This window comes from Hypanus sabinus, chromosome 28 (assembly GCF_030144855.1).
Source record: "Hypanus sabinus isolate sHypSab1 chromosome 28, sHypSab1.hap1, whole genome shotgun sequence".
NCBI lineage: Eukaryota > Metazoa > Chordata > Chondrichthyes > Myliobatiformes > Dasyatidae > Hypanus > Hypanus sabinus.
Genome location: NC_082733.1, coordinates 19,581,531 through 19,588,790, shown reverse-complemented (window position 1 = coordinate 19,588,790; position 7,260 = coordinate 19,581,531). Strand labels below are relative to the sequence as shown.

The following is a 7,260-nucleotide window of genomic DNA, read 5'->3' as shown; positions in this document are numbered from 1 at the left end:
AGCGGAGTGGACTAATAGCTACAGCAGGTTACAGGAAGCTTTTTTTCTGTCTTTTTGCATGCTCCCCAATTTCAACCCATAATTTACCACAATTTGCTATTGAATCATATCATTGCATTGAAATATTTAGGTATTTGATAAACAGACATGTTTTTGGTCACCAGGACATCATAAGCCATAAGTTCTTTGATCCATAATTTACAAGATGGTTTATAACTTTCACACTTAATCTGCTGAGCCCTTAACATAGAAGATAAATTGATATTGCTTAAATGACACATAGTGAATCGTTTATCTGCCACTATGACCTTAAAGATGATAGCCCTCTTCTATTTCAAGCAAAAGTTTATTTGTCACCATGAGCCTCTTTGACTTCCAGAATAAAGTTTATTTTTACAGTTTAGTCACCCAGTCACCTTAAATGCTTCAGCTTTTGTAAAGATTAATGTTTCGAAGATTTAGCTGCACTGAGACACAATTCTGAATTTGCAAGACTCTGTGGAATTATTATTGATATCAACAATGAATTCATTTTCAACTTTAGAAGTGTTTTGTTGTCATTCCATTTCTTTTGCTTTATTGTCAATGCAAGTAGACTGCATTCAAAGCAAAAGCAATATACATAGTCTCTTCATGATTGTACTTCACCTTCAGAATACTTACTCTGAATGTAATGACCAGCTTTGTAATCTTTTAGTTGTGGATTAAAAGACTTCTTAACAATACTCTTCAAGGTCTCCTAATCAATTTGAATTGCAATATATTTGCAACACAAACTTTCCTCAATCCACTTGTCACCACATACATTCTCAATAGGTGACCTATTCTTTGTTGGTATTGAGGGATGTGTATCAGGTGTCCTTCTTACATTTGACTTTCTCCTTGATTTATTGAATCACATTTTAACCAATAAAAAGGAAAAGATCTCCATTGCTGTTTGTGTGGAGATTGCAAGTTCTCCCTATTACCATGTGGGTTTCCTCAGGGTACTCCAATTTGCTCCCACATCCTATGGCTGTACGGGTTGGTAGTTTAGTTAGCCACTGTAATTTGTGTGTCAGTGAATGATAGAACCTGAGAGAACGTGGGAAGAATAAAATGGGCTTAGTGCAAATGTTTGCTTGATGGTCAACATGGACTTTGTGGGCCAGTCTCTATGGTGTATGACTCCATGACATAATCTTTGGTATAATGTTGATGATTATCCTGTATTTATCTGAAAGTTCCCACTGAAGTCTCTGTTTCCAACACCTGAGTTTTGCTAGAAGCAGCAGCAACATCTCCTACCTAGACACTCCAGCTGTAGCTGTTCCTATGTTGCTCAATTAAACTCCTCATGGAATCCCACTAGGCTGTGGGATCATTTATGAAAATCCAAGATCTGAAGGAATTCTATCCCTGAACTTGTGCCAAGGACATTTCATAGCAATCCCTATTCAAGTGAAGGGAAGGCATGGGCTACCCGGAGAAAGTTAAATTATCTCTTTTAGCATTCATTAAGTTACCTTTAATGACTTTGCTTGATTTTTAATGCAACACTTAAAATGTGTCTTTTTTTGCACATTGGTTGTTAGTCATTGTTTATGTAAAGTTTCTTTCATAACTGATATTATTCTTTTTTATTTTCCTATCAATGCCTGTAGGAAAATGAATGTCAAGGTAATATATGGTAACATACATGTACTTTGACAATAAATTTACTTTGACTTTGAAAATTATTTTTATGCTGTTAGCAATATTTTTACTTACCTCAAGCATTTTTGAATGTTTGTGTGTCAAATATTCATTTGCCACAATGACATTAATAGCTTTGGTAAACTGTAAATCTGGGGGAGGGGAGAGGATGGATGGGAAATAAAATGGGGGCGGGGTCAGACACATGTACGAGCTGTTAAAACTTTTGTGTGAGTGCAGCCTGCAAGCAGCCTACCCACAACTTAGCAGAGGGTTCATACTGTGATTCCTTAACCCAAGCCACCGGCAATAATCTGTACAGTGTTAACACTGTGGCTCAGGGAAGAGTGGCCTTTGTCTTTTGTGACTGTTTAAGATCTGGCCCAATAACGACATTTTCACTCTCTTTCATGCTGATGCTTGGTAACATCTTAGTAAAATAATGAATAGCTCAGGAGGGCCAAGACATCAAGTGAGTACGCTGTCCAGGTTGCCTTGCTACAAAATTGTGTTCAGCACTTTAACGATAGGAAGGGACATTCCAACACAGTGCCGTTTCTAAGACGGTTGTGAAGACCAAGTCATTGGATAAATTTAGACGAGATATTTTTGACTCATAAGAGTGTCAAAGTTTATGGCAAGAAGGTCATAAATAGAGTTGAGAGGGTTCATGACTTGGTCATGATGAAATGGTGGAGCAAACTCTATGGGCTGAATGACCTTATTCTCCTTGTATGTTGTATGGTCTAAACACCAAAGTGGGCTACTGGTTGACCTCCAGCTTCAGTTAAACTTTGGACAAAGTGTGGTGAACTACATATACCTGTCTGGACACGCCCCCCCCCCCCCCCCACAGACCCCGGTATAAAGGCGATCGGAGGCAGTGCTCCTTCCTCAGTCTCCAGGATGTTGTGTGGTGGTCGCTTGCTGCCTGTGCTTTCTTCCAGCCAATAAAAGTCTACCTTAACTCACGTCTCCGAGAGTTATTGATGGTGCATCACAAAGTCAAATACCTTATGCATATTTTCCAAAAATTTGCCCTCAACAAAGATGAGTAGATGCACAGTAGGAATATCCTGTTTTCTGTATTGTACTTCTCTCTGACTCTGAAGAAAATATAGGGGATAAATCTAATTACAAGTTAATTATTCAATGCTTGTTACAATTCATCAAGAATTCAGCCCTGGATGAATTTTGAGAAGTTGTCAGAGAGTAGTATGGGAAATACTGAAGTACCTTTCTGCATGAACCACTTCCTCCCGGGCATGTGATATAGAACATAACTGGGTCTTCAAAGATCAGAAAAGTTTCTAGGCTTCCTATTTTATTGCCCTTTAATGCAATACATTTCCAACAATTCAATAATTAACAGTCATCAATTCTGTTTTCATGTTTAGCCCAGTAGTGATGGCAAACCTGACAAGGCACTATTACTTCTCTAAATGCATTAAATGTAAATTCATTGCGTACAATGATAACAGATCTTTGGACTTCAGTGAGACATAAGACCGCAGAAGGTCACACAGAAATATATTTTGGACACAGTTCTCGAATTGAGTTTTTACAATATCCTGGAGTTGCTAATAAAGAGAATCTGTAAATAAAAATATTTAGCATGTATATTCAAATCACTTCTAAATCAACTGTCCAGTGCAATAACCTATGGCTACAGTAACACATTTTCTGATGCTAAGCTGATTAACAGTAGTCATTATCAGTGAAATTAAGAATCATAGGAGATAGGGATACAAACCCACGGAAGGCAAATATCCTGCTGCCAAAAATCCGAACCCTAAACGTTAGGTATTAATGTCACCCTGCAGACAACAAGTTTTAGGTCAACACCATTTAACTATAATTGGACAGCTTATAGCTTACTTTGATTTCAATGACAATAGAAACATTGATTCAATTCATCAAATCGTTTGTAGGTTCTTTGAGAATAGATCATTTTGAGGGAACTGGATGATATAAATTGTCATTGTCACAAAACACTTACATGATTTATTTCCATGAACTTTACTGTTGATGTTGTCTGTATCCTCTCTGTGTGCTCTTCATCTACAATCTGAGGTGCAAATATTTCTTTTCTTCTCACTTATATGTTTACATTTTCAGGATAGTCGCTTTCAATCCACAATTTCTGGATATTTCTTTAGTGATGGAGAATTCAGATACATCAGACTGTCTTGCATCAAATGTGGCAGTGAATTTATTTATTTCTAATCTTCTTGGACTTTTCCCTGCCAGAATTCATAAAAGGGCAGTTTAATACTCATACCTTCATTAAATTATCCAAACAGACATGACACCACCTAGCAGTATCTTTCAAATCTGAATAACTTCAACTACTGTTCTGTTACCTGAGTCAAGGTTTGATGTGCTCTGAATTTTCTCTCACTTCGCTGCCCCTGACTCAAATCTTACTTTTAGATCATCAGTGACTCTGTGGAAAATATACAAAGAGAAGTTTTTTTTTTCAGTAAGGATTCTATACCTTTATAATCTTGAATATGATTTCCTCATTGAACGTTGAAAGCCAGAATATTTTCCGCTCTTTGTAATTTTCTTTCTCCCCCTAACCTTGTAACCTACAAAGGAACGTAAAAAATTGAAGAATTATTTGGTCCTTCAAGCCTCGATGAGACAATGGCCGCCACTACACAGTAATTTAAACTTCTCCCCATGCAAATCTTCTCAGATAGAGAAATATGATTCATAATTGCAACCAGTGTTGAGACCATTATTCCCCAGTCTCTGTAACACTGTCTCCAGCTCCAAAATTCAAGTTCAAGTTCAGGTTTATTGTCATTCAACCATATACATAAATACAGCCAAACAAAACAACATTCATCTGGATTGCACAACTCGGTACATATAACTCACATACATAACACAAAAAGTAACATCACCACTAGTAAATTAACAAATAATAAGGTGCATTAATGCACAAGTTAAAGAGTAAACAGTATAACATTCCCGGCACTTCATGCATGGTGAGATCTGGGTGGTGGCAGAGAGTTCAGTAGTACTATGACCTGGGAGGAAGAAACTGTCTCCAATCCTAACAGTTCTTATTCTAATGCAATGGTACCTCCTTCCTGATGGTAGGGTGGTCAAAGAGATTGGTGGATGGATGGGAGAGATCATTGGCAATTCTGAGGACACTGCATATCAGCTCTCCTGATAAATATCTCTGATGGGTGGAAGAGAATCCCTGATGATCCACTCAGTAATCCTTACAATCTGAGTAGAATCTGTAAATAAAAATATTTAGCATGTATATTCAAATCACTTCTAAATCAACGGTCCAATGCAATAACCTATGGCTACAGTAACACATTTTCTGATGCTAAGCTGATTAACAGTAGTCATTATCAGTGAAATTAAGAATCATAGGAGATAGGGATACAAACCTTGCAATTTCCATACCCGGCGGGCAGTGATGCAGCTGGTCCAGGTACTCTCAATGATGCTTCTATAAAAAATTGTTTAGAATGGGTGTGATGGAGCATTGAACTCCTCAGAGAGTGGAGATGATGTTCTGCTTGTTTGGCCAAGCAGGTGGTATTAAGGAACCAGGTGACCTCATCTTACATGTATACTCCCAGAAGCATGGTACCTCTCTCCACAGAGGAGCCGTATATGTGCAGTGAGGAGCAGTCATCCTTCACCTTCCTAAAGTCCACAATCACCTCCTTTGTCTTGTCCACTTTGAGACTCAAGTTGTGCTCTCACCATTCAACCATCCGCTCTACCTCCCCTCTGTACTCAGTTTCATTGTTGTTCTTGATGAGACCAACCACTGTTGTGTCATCAGTGAACCTGACAATTCATTTTGAACTGGATCTGGCCGTATACTCGATGTGTTAGCATCATAAACAGCAGCAGGCACAACATCCAGCCCTTGGAAGAGCCAGTGCTCAATGTGATGTAGCTAGAGGTGTTTCTGCTAGCATGGAAAAACAGTGCTTTTTTTGTCAAGAAATCCAGGACCAAGTTACAAAAGTTTTGAAATCCAACAAGGACATTTTACCACCAGCTTCTGAGGGATGATTGTATTAAATGTTGAGCTGGACAACAAATAGCATCCTAGCATATGAGGCAGGATGGAGTGGTGTGCAGAGGTTATGATGTCATCAAAGTTCAAGTACATTTATTATCAATGTATGTAAACTATATCTCATTACAGGCAGCCACAAAGCAAGGAAACCCAATCAAACCAATTAAAAAAAAAGACCACCAAACACACAAAGTGCAGAAAAAATTCATTTAAGCAATAAAAGTAAGCATATAACGTTCACAGACATCCCACCCTGCAAAAACTCATTTCAGGGAGGTAGCGCCATCAATTTGCGGGAGACTCCCAGGAGAGGTGGGATGTCGGCAATAGAGAGACTCCTTAGCAGCGAGCCAGCTAGTTTAAATAAAGTTAGCTATGCTAATGAATGAATGATGCGTTTAAACTCACCTCTCCCTCTCCCTCTCCCGCACCCGTGCTCTCGGTCTCCCAAAAATCGATTTCCAGGATATTGTATATCATTTGCGGGTGTCAGGGAGCCGCTATGAACTTGCAGGAGACTCCCGGGACTTCTGGGATAGGTGAGATGTCTGCATTCAGAACTGAAATTCACGAAAGTGAGTCCACAGCCATGAAGCCAGTCATCACTGTAGCTGATCCAGGAGCCCACTAGTTGGAGGTCAAAACCTTGGTTTGGAGCAGAGATGAGTAAGCATCTCGGAGCAGTGAGCTGAACACCGGACAGTGCCTCACCTCTGACCCGACACCCTGACCTTTTCAATCTGGCCAGGCGCTTAAACCTCAGGTCATTCCTCACTCCTGAACACAGGCCCTGCTGCTTTAATATGATCTCACACCCGTGCACACCATGCTGTAGCTATCCTGCGTCTTTGAGCCTTCAGTTCACACCACAAAAATGCCAGGTCACACAGGCGGTCCGAAAACTCACCTCCAAAAGTGAAATTACAGGCTATTGATTATAGTGATCATATCTGAGAAAAAGTGTGTTTAATACAGTAATATATAGTTTAGTTTGTTTTTGTTTGCGACCAGCAAGTCATTGCTGTACTGCACAAGCACCATCTTAAATAGGAAGCCTTATCTTAAACTAGAATCAGTGGACCGATTTGAGTGATAACCAACTGGAAATTGTCTAACGCAGCAGGAAGATGGGATTTAATGCGATGCATAACAAGCTGTTAAAATTATTGTGGAGGGAGTCATTGAGGCAGGTTATTGTTGCCTCTTGAGCACCAGGATGGTAGTGAATGCCTTAAAGCCGAAGGGAACAGCAGACACTTCCAGAGACATGTTGAGGATGTTTATCAGAACCTCTGTTAACTGGGCTGCACAGTCCCTCATCCCCTGACTAGGTTCATTATCAGGCTTCACAGTTTGAATTAACGCTCTTCATTTGGCTTTAAGTATCCAGATAAAAAATTCCTTTTTCTGTTCTTTTTAAATACTTGTTTGTATTCTGCTTTGAGCTGTTTATGCAATTCTAACTTCATGTAGTGCCCCTGATTCATAATAAACATATTGTGGTCTAGCTGCCTGGTGGGTTC

The 7,260-nt window shown here is 39.3% G+C and overlaps 1 long non-coding RNA gene across 1 annotated transcript; it reads right to left on the bottom strand.

The window, feature by feature from the left end:
• Positions 1-3,796: 3,796 nt before the first annotated feature.
• On the bottom strand, positions 3,797-4,800 carry LOC132382376 (uncharacterized). The gene is made up of 3 exons (XR_009508301.1): positions 4,769-4,800; positions 4,172-4,265; positions 3,797-3,917 (listed from the first exon to the last, which is right to left on the bottom strand). It is a non-coding gene; the product is annotated as an uncharacterized LOC132382376 (long non-coding RNA).
• Between the last annotated feature and the right edge of the window lie 2,460 nt (positions 4,801-7,260).